At 43.3% G+C, this 13,243-nt stretch overlaps 1 protein-coding gene across 1 annotated transcript in view; it reads left to right on the top strand.

Moving 5' to 3' along the window:
- The first annotated feature begins 2,058 nt into the window (after nt 1–2,058).
- Nucleotides 2,059–13,243, top strand: part of CCDC134 (coiled-coil domain containing 134) — a 44,080-nt gene continuing 32,895 nt past the window's right edge. The window contains exon 1 of the mRNA XM_044301511.1: nt 2,059–2,202. The gene's annotated coding sequence lies outside the window, so the exon portion shown is untranslated. The remainder of the gene's footprint in view (nt 2,203–13,243) is intronic.

Genomic DNA, 13,243 nt, shown 5'->3' with positions numbered 1-13,243 from the left:
ACTTGAGCGTTTTACAGCGCGTTCAAACGCGCTGTAAAACGCTCAACACGTGAAAACCAATGCTTTCCTATGGCCCTGGTTCACACTTGAGCGTTTTACAGCGCGTTTGAACGCGCTGTAAAACACCCGACGCATAAACAAGTTCAGGAGCTTTTTTTGGGGCGTTTGACGCGCGTTTGGGCCATAGACTCTTTGAACAACACTGCTGTCAATCACCCAAACGCGCGTCAAACGCGCGTTTACTATTACAAAAAACGCGCATAAAAACGAGCGACAAAAACGCGCGTAAAACGTGCGTTTGAGAAACGCTTAGGTGTGAAACCAGGGTCAGGATTTCACCAGCCATTTTATACAGATTTTGATTTCAAACTACTTCTCATGCATATGGTCCCCTAAATTGCCAGGGCAGTATAACTACCCCACAAGTGACCCCATTTTGGAAAGAAGACACCCCAAGGTATTCCGTGAGGGGCATGGCGAGTTCCTAGAATTTTTTATTTTTTGTCACAAGTTAGCGGAAAATGATGATTTTTTTATTTTTATTTTTTTCCTTACAAAGTCTCATATTCCACTAACTTGCGACAAAAAATAAAAAATTCTAGGAACTCGCCATGCCCCTCACGGAATACCTTGGGGTGTCTTCTTTCCAAAATGGGGTCACTTGTGGGGTAGTTATACTGCCCTGGCAATTTAGGGGACCATATGCGTGAGAAGTGAGGGACATGGCGAGTTCCTAGAATTTTTTATTTTTTGTCACAAGTTAGTGGAATATGAGACTTTGTAAGAAAAAAATAAAATAAAAAATAAATCATCATTTTCCGCTAACTTGTGACAAAAAAATAAAAAGTTCTATGAGCTCACTATGCCCATCAGCGAATACCTTAGGGTGTCTACTTTCCGAAATGGGGTAATTTGTGGGGTTTTTCTACTGTTTGGGCATTGTAGAACCTCAGGAAACATGACAGGTGCTCAGAAAGTCAGAGCTGTTTCAAAAAGCGGAAATTCACATTTTTGTACCATAGTTTGTAAACGCTATAACTTTTACCCAAACCATTTTTTTTTACCCAAACATTTTTTTTTTATCAAAGACATGTAGAACAATAAATTTAGCGAAAAATTTATATATGGATGTCGTTTTTTTTGCCAAATTTTACAACTGAAAGTGAAAAATGTCATTTTTTTTGCAAAAAAAAATCATTAAATTTCGATTAATAACAAAAAAAGTTAAAATGTCAGCAGCAATGAAATACCACCAAATGAAAGCTCTATTAGTGAGAAGAAAAGTAGGTAAAATTCATTTGGGTGGTAAGTTGCATGACCGAGCAATAAACCGCTAAAGTTGTGGAGTGCCGATTTGTAAAAAAGGGCCTGGTCGCTAGGGTGGTATAAACCTGTGGTCCTTAAGTGGTTAAATATTTGGCCAATTTAAAAATATGAAGACAAACTGGCCTTAGGGACAGGATTTATACAGCAAAGCCCTTTGGTGTTTTCCCTCCAGGATATTCTTCTTACATAATTCAGCTGAGTAAGACTCGCAGTTTCGCTGGGGCCGGTTCTCTTCTCCCTGGCTGTGAGCGCATCCAATCAGAGCGCACCGCTCTTAGCCAGGGAGGAGCTCAAGAGAAATGGCCCCAGCGAAACTGCAAGTCACCGCCTAGTTAGTATAACTGAGTCGGCTCATTATAATATGAGGCGCCAAAATCAACGCGGCCAACAGTCTTTGGGGGGGGGGGGGGGGGGGAAATGTGCCTTGGCATCAGTGGGGACCGCCCTATAAGGTAAGACCATAATTAGACGAGGGCTAAACTGATGAAAGATCCTCTTTAACCTTCCGATGTGTCTATAATAAACTGGATAGTCTACCCAGTTTTTATATTGATATAGGTTATTTGAGATGCTGTGCTGGTGGACAGGGGCCCACCTTTCTCAGGGGATTCCCCTGTGGGCCAGTCCAGCCTGCATATACCGCACTGACAATGCACACTGTGCGGCTCTCATGCAGCGCAAAGTTGGGCAGGCGCGTCACATATTGGGGAAGGACAGCCCAGGGACCGCCTCCTCTTGTACACGTGACTGGTCACATGGCCATGACATCTTCAGGTCCTTTATCTAACCGGGACCTGTCATCGACCCTAGTCCTGGAAACCAGCAGCATGACAGCCTTTAGGGAGTGAGGACCGGACGTTCCCCGGCTGCAGTCAGGTGAGCGCACGGCGGGCTGTGAGGGAAGACTCCCGCCTTGCCGGGGCCGCCAGTGCGCACAGCCGTGTCACAGTCTGTGTGCTGTCCCTCCGATGGCTCGTGTCACTGCTCCTGGCATACAGCGTTACTATAGCATGCCGGCGCAGCGGAGGTCACTGGACCCAGGCGGAAGAGATCCTGCAGCCGCCGCTAAATGTCTACCTGGCTCACCAGTTTGGCCACTTCCCAAGGATTTCACTGGGAGGTTCAGGGTGTATTCGGCGGCAGTGCGGGGCACGCTGCTGCTTTATTGCCGCTGCTGACTCCCACTTAAATCAATAGGAGTCGTTTTTGGCGCTGATTCCGACAGGGAAAACGCCACAAAATACTCCATGTGAACGCCCCTTGCATCGTATTTCCAGCCATTTTGTCTGCTGTGCACTAGACTGCCCCATGGTAGGTTCATATACTGATATAGCTGCCAACAGATGTCATGGCACATGGGTCCATAGAACCCACAGGTGGCATCCGTGCCCATGTCCGAGTCTTTGTCTCACTATAGTAGAGCGCAGCATTTTTCACTTTTCTATTTTATTGACCACTTTTTTATGTCTTGGAGCCTTAGGGTGACGCTGTGTACCCCACAGCTGCATTAGTTTAGGTTTTAGGCTAGGATCTACACGACGACATGTGTCGCGTGACAATTTTTATAATGGTAGTCTATGGTTTCGCACTGCATTGCGACAGTTGCAGAAAAATCCATCTTGAATGGGTTTTTTTTGCAACTGTCGCATTCGCAGCATGTTGCAGTGCGACACCATAGACTACATTATAAAAATTGTCACGCGACATTGGTGCGACAAAATGTGGTTGTGTAGGCCTAGCCTTATGTTCGTGTGATGGATTTACTCAGCATATGTGCTGCGCAAAACTGCAGAGTGTGATGGGAACAGCTATAGCGATTATTCACACGCAGCAGATTTGCTGCAGAAAATGTAGCAACTGAAAATCTGTTCCATTTATCTGAATTGTGATGCCAAGTGAATGATTTCTGCAAGCCCCAGTTTCAGAACTTCGGGTTTGGGTTAGGTGTTCTAAAGATTGTATTATTTTCCCTTATAACATGGTTATAAGGGAAATTAATAGCATTCTTAATACAGAATGCATAGTACAATAAGGCTGGAGGGGGTTAAGGGTTAAAAAAAAATTAAAAATAATTTAACTCACCTTAATCCACTTGTTCGCCCAGCCCGGCTTCTCTTCTGTCTTTCTTCAGGACCTGGGTAAGGGACCTGTGGTGATGTCACTGCGCTCATCACATGGTTCATCACATGATCTTTTACCGTGGTGATGGATCATGTGATGAGCGCAGTGACGTAATCACAGGTCCTTTACCCAGGTCCTGAAGACAGAAGAGAAGTTGGAGCTGCGCGATCAAGTGGATTAAGATGAGTTTTTTTGTTTGTTTTTTTTTTTTTTAACCCCTCCAGCCCTATTGTACTATGCATTCGTATTAAGAATGCTATTATTTTCCCTTATAACCATGTTATAAGGGAAAATAATGATGATCGGGTCTCCATCCCGATGGTCTCCTAGCAACCGTGCGTGAATATCGCACCGCATCCGCACTTGCTTGCGATTTTCCTGCAGTCACATTCACTTCTATGGGGCCTGCGTTGCATGAAAAATGCACAAAATAGAGCTTGCTGCGATTTTTCACGCAACGCACAAGTGATTTGCGCAGCCCCATAGAACTGAATGTGTCAGGATTCAGTGCGGTGCAATGCGTTCACCTCACGCATTGCACCCGCACGGAAAACTCGCCTGTGTGAAAGGGGCCTTAGAAATTGAAGTTTGGTTTTGGAAATACATATGGAATTGTGTGAGTCTTCTACACATTGACCTGCACACGGTACAGATTTGTGTGCAGAAAACCTGCATGAAATCTGAACCAAAGCGGCATAAAAAAAAATGCACATAAATCCACACTATTTATCTTGGTTTTGGTGCATTTTTTTGTGCAGTGTTTGTGGGGTTTTTTGTGTGCAGATTTTCATGCTTATGTTAACAACCCTATTGAAGTCTGTGAGGAAAATCACTCTACAGAAGTTGACATGCTGCAGATTTTAACATTAATTTCTGGTGGCAGCGTTCATTCATTTGAACGTGAGGCAGTGCTGAAGATTGTGGAGGGGTCATGCCAATAAGGGACATCTCCGTGATCCTCAGCACTGCCTCCCATCGAAATGTATGGGGAGGTAGAAAGGATTTCGCCACCAGTGGTTCTTTGGTGGAATTTCGGTGCGGCTGTCGGCGTCCAAATTCCACAGAAAAAATCCACCCTTTGAACATCCCCTTAGGCCACCTGCGCACATTGCGGAATACACATGTACCAAAAATGTGTATGAGATTACACATTTTCTGTGCAGAAATACAGTAGACCTGCCGTGCGGATTTCAAATTTGATATCATGTCAATTATGTTTGCAGTTTTTGCTGCGGATTTCACCCCTTTTCAATGGAAAGGTGAAATCTGCGGCAAAACTGTATCAAATGCGCTCCAAAAAACTAAATAAAAAATTGTGCAGGTGGCCTAAGGCCCCTTTCACACGGGCGATTTATTTTTTTTTTTTTTTTTTTTTTTTTCCCACCCATGGTTGCTAGGTGACGATCGGGCTGGGGACCCGATCTGTATTATTTTCCCTTATAACATGGTTATAAGGGAAAATAATAGCATTCTGAATACAGAATGCATAGTAAAATAGTGATGGAGGGGCTAAAAAAAAAATAAAAAAATTAATTCACCGAGTCAACTTGATCGCGTAGTTGCGGATCTCTGTCTTCTTCTGTAATGTTAAGCTGCCGGCTAAGGTCCTGTGGTGACGTCACATCACATGGTCCCTCACCATGGTGATGAGCACAGTGACGTCACTTTGCCAGGTCCTGAAGATAGAACAGAGACCGGCAGCTATGGAGCAGGTAAAATAATAAAATCTACACAACACCTAACCCAAACCTGAACTTCAGTGATTAAGTCCGGGTTTGGGTCTGGGTACCAACGCACCCGCATCTTATCGGGCCCTTACACGCCACGCCCGCGTGAAAGGGGCCTAAGGGTGCTTTGCACACGGTGCAAATTTGTGGGCAGAAAATCTGCATGAAATGTGCACCAAAACTGTACAAAAACCGCACATAAATCCACTGTATTGTTTTATGCAGTTTTTGGTACAGATGGTTTAACAACCACATTGAAGTCTATGGGGAAAACCATTCCACAGATGGTGCGGAATTGCACAAACAATTGACATGCTGCGGGTTTGAAAATCTACATAACGGGTCAATTTCCGCACCTAAATAAAAAAGCAGAGTGTACACGAGATTTGTCTGGTCTCGTTCACTTTCTTGGTGCTGTATTAGGGCTCATGCACACGAACGTATTTTCTTTCCGCTTCCGTTCGTGTTTTTTTGTGGACCGTATGCGGAACCGTTCACTTCAATGGGTCCGCAAAAACAACGGAAGGTACTCCGTGTGCATTCCGTTTCCGTTCCGCCAAAAAAAAGTAGTGCATATCCTACTATTGACCGCAAATCACGGTCCGAGGCCCCATTCAAGTCAATAGGTCCACCAAAAATATGGAACGCACGCGGAACACATCCGTATGTCATCCATATTTTGTGGATCCATACTGTATAAATGCTATGCCCAGCCCATATTGCTTATGTGTTTGGTAATTAATAAGTTTCTGTTTCCGATCCGCAAAAAATCGGATCCCATACAGATATGTTTTGTGGAGGAACGGAAGAGGACTTAAATCAGAGAAAAAAAAAAACTCGGATACAGAACAACGGATCAGTGAAAAACGGGCCGCGAAACAACAACGGTCGTGTGCATGAGCCCTTACACTGCGATTTTTCTCCACAAAATCTGCACAGAAAAACTGAGCATAATACACATCATGTGTAGGACGCCCATTAGGCCACCTGCACAGGGGTGCGGGCAAACGCACAAGAATTTCCTTTTGGATTTATGTGTGTTTCTGCAGCATATCCGCACCAAAATCTGCAATGTCTAATTGTGTTTTTTGGTGCGTATTTGATGCGGCTTTACCGCAGATCTCACCCTTTCATTGAAAAGGTGCGGGTGCTATGCGTTCACATCGCGCATTGCACCCGCGCTGAAAACTCGCTCGTGTGAAAGGGGCCTAAAACTGCAAACATAATTGACATGCTATTTAATTTGGAATCGGGGCAGCAGGTCAATTTTTACATTGAAACAATCCATGTGACCTGTTATGTGCTGTTTAATATCAGCAGGTTGTCATTTGTTTATGCAATTCCACACCTTCTGTACAGTGGTTTATCCATAGACGTCAGTGGGATTTTGTACATAAACAGAAAATCCCTATGAAAAAAGCATAAAAAATGTGATAAATAGTTCAGATTTATGTGTGGTTTTGGTGCAAATTTCATGCAGATTTACGGGATACAGAAATCCAAGTGCTTCCCAGCAAAACAATTTTGATCAAACTAATTTTCAGTTGCAGAAATTTCTGCAAAACAAATCTTCCACCTGTAAAGGCCCCTATGGCTCATGTACACGACTGTCGCCCAGCCGGCCCTGTGCACTCCGCATCACGGATGCGGACTTGAATGGTTCCACAATCTGGGAGATGCGATGCGGAACGGAAGCACTACTTCCGCTGTGTTTCTGTCCGCAAAAAAAAGTTTTTTTTTTTTTTTTTTTTGTTTTTTTTTACGGTGTGGACGGATCACGGACCCATTCAAGTTGAATGGGTCTCGTTCCGTCCCGGTCGCCGCACGGATGTAGCCCGTGTATTGGGGACCGCAAATTGCCCTAAAGGCTATGTTCACGAGTGACTAAAATGCTATGGCCATTATATCACTTGTATCTGGTCCGGTTTCCTTTATGCTGGAGTCCTCTCCTGCATAAGGGAGACCAGAGAGATCAGTTATGTTCCGCGGTAACAAAATCCGTAACGCAATTCAGTGTAAACCCGAACCCTAAAGCCTCATTCACTCGTCAGTGTTCTACTGACGTGTGTTGTGTGTGTTCTCCACGGACAGCACACGTCCCCGTTCATTTTAATGTGTGTATTCACACATGAGTGTTTTAGCACGGTCCGTGGGTCTGTTTCTTTAGCACGGATGCAAGCTCTATTTTGTCAGTGATCACGACTACATCATGCCCATTATAGTCTATGGGTCCGTGAAAACCACAGATGCCATCCGTGTTTCACGGATCATTAGGAAGAGATGCTTTGAAAATTATTTTTCAGCTGTTCAGTGTCAGTCAAATGCGGATGACACAAGGACTGTTAAAAATGGACATCTTCACGGAGGCATCACTGACCACCTTTTTACGGATTTAAACACGGAAGTGTGAATGAGGCTTAAAGGGAACCTGTCATGAACCTTATGCTGCCCATACTAACTGCAGCATAAAGTAGAGACAGGTGAGATGATTTCAGCGGTCTGTCATTTATAAGTTAAAAATAAGTAGTTGCTGAGAACCAACATTACAATGATTGCAGACTGGGCCTGGAAAAGAGTCACGGCCACCTGAGAAGAGTCATGGTTATTCATGAATTCCTGCTCTCCCGCCCACCTGCTGATGATTGACAGTCTTCTACCTAGTTTTCTCCCTTTCTCTCTAGGAGAGAACTGCCAATCATCAGCAGATGGTCGGGGAGAGCAGGAGATTATGAATAACCAGGACTCTTCTCAAGATTTGACTCTTTTCAAGGTCTGTGCTGCAATGGTTATGATGCTGGTTCTCGTCAACCACTTACTTTAAGCTCATGAGTGACACACCGCTGAAATCAGCATTTCTGTCACTAATTTATGCTGCCCTCAGTGAGGCCAGCATTAAGTTAATGACAGGTTCCCTTTAACTCAAACTTCTAAAACTGTGTGCGTCTCACACTGCTCCTGCCAACTCCTCCCCTCTCCATAGACTTCTTTTGAGAGGGGAGGACTTTATGTGTAATATGATCCTTCAGTGAGCTGCTCCTATTCTAAACAGATTGACATATTACAAAGTTTCTTATGGTTGCCTGTACTCTTTATTTATGCAAAGTTGTGTGACAAGTTTGTGACCTTTTTAAAAACATGTGAGGGGGCCTGAATTTTGTGGTCTGTCTGCAGTCCATTCTGCACACGGATGAAAAATGCAACCTTCAGAATGAGGCGTTAGCTGGGATCATGGACACAGAATTTGTCTGCAGGATGTTTTTAAGGCCTCACGTTATGCCTGGTATAATTTACTACTACTCCGCAGACATAGTATAGGCAGCTGTCACCTGCACATAGCTGTAAACTAGAAACCAAACCGGAACACACATGTGAAGATCTGCCCTAAGACTACTTCAAAGGAACGTCTGCAACTGTGATTTGTCTGTAAAAGCACAGGCAAGTCACAGTTGCACGCCACTTGCATTGTGGTCTATGATGGCACTTGCGACCAAAAATCCAACAGTGTTGGATTGTTTGTTTGCAACTGTTTCATGGTGACCCCATTGACAATTATTAGATGTGATGTTGTGCAACACATGTTGCTGTGTACCCTTTTCCCAAGAAAACATGTAGTCAGCTTCTGGGTACAAGTTGGCATTCTTTTCAAAGGCTTGTTAACCCCCCTTTTTATCTAATTCTCTCAGCCTGCCTCCGGAAATTCATGCTTGCCTGCTACGTGCCATTTTGGTCCTCCCCGTAGCTTCTGGTGTGTCCATAGTCCAGTCCTCAGAGTGTTACATCCTGCGCCGTATGGTCACATGCTCTGCTGCAGCCAATGACTGTCTTCAGCAGTGATGTGGCTGCAAGCCACACATTTTTACATTACTAGTGACATTGTTTTGCACATGTTTTTTGTTGCATTTATTTTTGTAAATTGGGATCCAGTTGCTTGTGGTGCTGTCAAGCTCTGCTGGATACTTTCAACTCTGGATTTCAAAATGCAGATGTGAAAGTAGTCTTGGCTAAAACAGAATTTAGTTAAAGCTTGAAGAACCCCTTTAAGTGCTCATGTTTGAAGAGGTTGCAATTTTAGGGGTTGTGTAAAACTCCTGCTTTGCTTTGCCAGTATTAAATGGCCACAGCTTAGACGTGTGCAGAGTGATCTCTTGGGACCAACTGTGCTATGAAATCCCACAATTTAGTTTCTTTTTATAATCGCCTGTTATAAGAGCCAGCAGTGCAGATGCTTCACCTTGTTGTAAAAGGATGTGAATATCAATAAAATTCAGTCGAGTAAAGATTATACGTTTCAGTTGGTACTTTGATTATTAGGTTGCAGTTTCTTAGACAAATATTCCAGCTATGTGACCTGATCTACCGCATTTCTCGGCCTATAAGATGCACCTGCCCAGAAGACGCACCTAGGTTTTTGAGGAGGAAAATAAGAAAAAAAATATTTTGAACCAAAAATTGTGCTTTTGGTGGGTTTTGAACTAATGGTCTGTTGATGACACTATTATAGGGGATCTGTGGATGACGCCCTGTTATGGAGGGGATCTGTGGATGACGCCCTGTTATGGAGGGGATCTGTGGATGACACATATATAGCATCCCCCCCCCCCATAACAGTGTCCCTGTGTAAATAGTGAATGACTACCAATACAGGGGCTGGGAGCCGGCAACTGATATTGGAATGGCAGCGGGGCTCGATACTGTATTCTATTACACCGGGCCCCGCTCACTGAGTATTCATATCTAATGTGTAGACATAGGCGCTTTGTTAAACTATAGCAATTTTTTGCAGTGGTAGAGAAATCAACCGTAGTACTTACTTGAAATTCCGGCAGCAGGCAGTCCAGACGGCAGTGTAACATCACTCAGTAGGTCACGCGCCTGCTCCTCCCACTTTATGAATGAAGTAGGCGGAGCAGGCGAGTGACGTTACACTGCCGCCCGGCCTGCCTGCTACGGGAATTTCAAGTACTACAGTTGATTTCTCTACCACTGCAAAAAATTGCTATAGTTTAACAAAGCGCCCATGCCTACACGTTGGATATTTCAAGACAATACAATAAAGTCTCTGTATAGGATATTAGTCCCTCTAGCGCTGCAAATCCTATCCACGCGCGCCATCAGTGGAGTCTTGTGAGTATAATCTATTCACAAGGTGCGATAAATGTTGAGAGCATACTACACCATAGTGCGGTTTTTCACTCCATTTCAGGTTTCCATGCCAATGCTGAGATTTGATGTGAGCATGTGGTCCTATTAACTGAAGATCCTTTTTCGATTACAAAAGAATAGGAACTGATTGGAATAGAAAAATAACTCTCTCCTGCAGCGCAATCCTTTTTTATTACTACACTTAGGATATGAATACTACGGTGAGCGGGGCCTGCTGTAATAGAATATAGTGACTGCAGCGGGCCCTGCTGCCATTCCAATATCAGTTGCCGGCCCCTCCTCCCTCCCCACTGATGCTGTCTGCATCTTTTGAAATTAATGGGTCCACATCCAATCTGCAAAATTGCGGACCAAAAATACATTTGCGTGCATGAGTCCTTGTGTTAACTGTTGACTTTTACAAGTGCTTTAATCAGGATACGTCATTAGTTTCTGATCGCAGATCAGCTATTCCGGAGTAACTTTGGCCCTAGAACTAAACCACTGTGTGGTGGATGGAGGTGGGTGCTGCAGCTCTGCTTCCATTGAAATGAATGAGAGCACAGGTGCAGTAAGCAGCTCCATCAACTACATAATGCTGATCGGGGGGTTAGGGAGTGTAGGGTGCCGATCAGATACTGATGGCCTATTCTGAGGAAAGTACTGGAAAGCCCCTTTAAAGGCTATGTACACCTTTCTGGATTAATTTTTTTTTTTTTTGCGATTGCATTTAACTTATTTTTGACAATCATATTTTCTATTGGCCTTTACTAAAAATATTAAGGTGTTTTCTCAAAGGGTTGACATGTGTGACTGGTTCTTTCATGTTGTGCCTGTAATCTAATAAATCTTATCTCTAAACTACTAAGAGGTCATAAACACTTATGTCAGAGGGCAGAGATGAGAAGTCCTCTGCTCCTCAGATGACAGAAAAGACCAAAAAATCAGCAGGTAGCTATGTCCGCTAAAGGAATCTGAACCGTATCATTTACAATCATGAAATTTGGCACACAGGTACATCAGGTGTCCGGGATGGTTTTAGATCGGGTCGCCGCTCTCTAGCAAGTACCGTTCCTGAGACATCCCCAAAAAATGCATTAGCCAATAGAAGCCTGGTCACATGACCCTTTATCAGCAAATAGAAGTTCGCAGGCCCTTAGTTCCACATACACACAGTTTTACACCAGGTTTTTATGACAACCCAGCCATTTTTCTTCACTGCTGCAGGTCAGCTTTAACCCCTTAAGGACCGGGCTCATTTTCACCTTAAGGACCAGGCCATTTTTTGCAAATCTGACCAGTGTCACTTTAAGTGGTGATAACTTTAAAACGCTTTGACTTATCCAGGCCATTCTGAGATTGTTTTTTCGTCACATATTGTACTTCATGATACTAGTAAAAAAAAGTCAAAAAAATTAATTTTTTTGCATAATAAAATACCTAATTTACCAAAAATTTGGAAAAATTAGCAAATTTCAAAGTTTCAGTTTCTCTACTTCTGTAATACATAGTAATGATATTTTATTTTTTGGGGATGTTACAAGGCTTAGAAGTTTAGAAGCAAATCTTGAAATTTTTCAGAAATTTACAAAAACCCAATTTTTAGGGACCACTACAGCTCTGAAGTCACTTTGCGAGGCTTACATAATAGAAACCGCCCAAAAATGACCCCATTCTATAAACTACACCCCTCAAGGTATTCAAAACTGATTTTACAAACTCCGTTAACCCTTTAGGTGTTGCACAAGAGTTATTGGCAAATGGGGATGAAATTTGAGAATTTCATTTTTTTGCCTAATTTTCCATTTTAACCCATTTTTTCCACTAACAAAGCAAGGGTTAACAGCCAAACAAGACTGTATCTTTATTGCCCTGACTCTGCTGTTTACAGAAACACCCCATATGTGGCCATAAACTACTGTACGGCCACACAGCGGGGCGTAGAGTGAAAGGTGCGCCGTATGGTTTTTGGAAGCCAGATTTTGCTGGACAGTTTTTTTGACACCATGTCCCATTTGAAGCCCCCTGATGCACCCCTAGAGTAGAAACTCCATAAAAGTGACCCCATCTAAGAAACTACACCCCTCAAGGTATTCAAAACTGATTTTACAAACTCCGTTAACCCTTTAGGTGTTGCACAAGAGTTATTGGCAAATGGGGATGAAATTTGAGAATTTCATTTTTTTGCCTAATTTTCCATTTTAACCCATTTTTTCCACTAACAAAGCAAGGGTTAACAGCCAAACAAGACTGTATCTTTATTGCCCTGACTCTACTGTTTACAGAAACACCCCATATGTGGCCATAAACTACTGTACGGCCACACAGCGGGGCGTAGAGTGAAAGGTGCGCCGTATGGTTTTTGGAAGCCAGATTGTGCTGGACAGTTTTTTTGACACCATGTCCCATTTGAAGCCCCCCTGATGCCCCCCTAGAGTAGAAACTCCATAAAAGTGACCCCATCTAAGAAACTACACCCCTCAAGGTATTCAAAACTGATTTTACAAACTTTGTTAACCCTTTAGGTGTTGCACAAGATTCAATGGAAAATAGAGATATAATTTCAAAATTTCACTTTTTTGGCAGATTTTCCATTTTAATATTTTTTTTCCAGTAACAAAGCAAGGGTTAACAGCCAAACAAAACTCATTATTTATGGCCCTGATTCTGTAGTTTACAGAAACACCCCATATGTGGTCGTAAACTACTGTACGGGCACACGGCAGGGCGCAGAAGGAAAGGAATGCCATACGGTTTTTGGAAGGCAGATTTTGCTGGACTGGTTTTTTGACACCATGTCCCATTTGGAGCCCCCCTGATGCCCCCCTAGAGTAGAAACTCCATAAAAGTGACCCCATCTAAGAAACTACACCCCTCAAGGTATTCAAAACTGATTTTACAAACTTTGTTAACCCTTTAGGTGTTGC

Source organism: Bufo gargarizans, chromosome 7, assembly GCF_014858855.1.
Source record: "Bufo gargarizans isolate SCDJY-AF-19 chromosome 7, ASM1485885v1, whole genome shotgun sequence".
NCBI lineage: Eukaryota > Metazoa > Chordata > Amphibia > Anura > Bufonidae > Bufo > Bufo gargarizans.
Note: the sequence above shows the minus strand (reverse complement) of the source record. Positions and strands in the feature narration are given on the sequence as shown.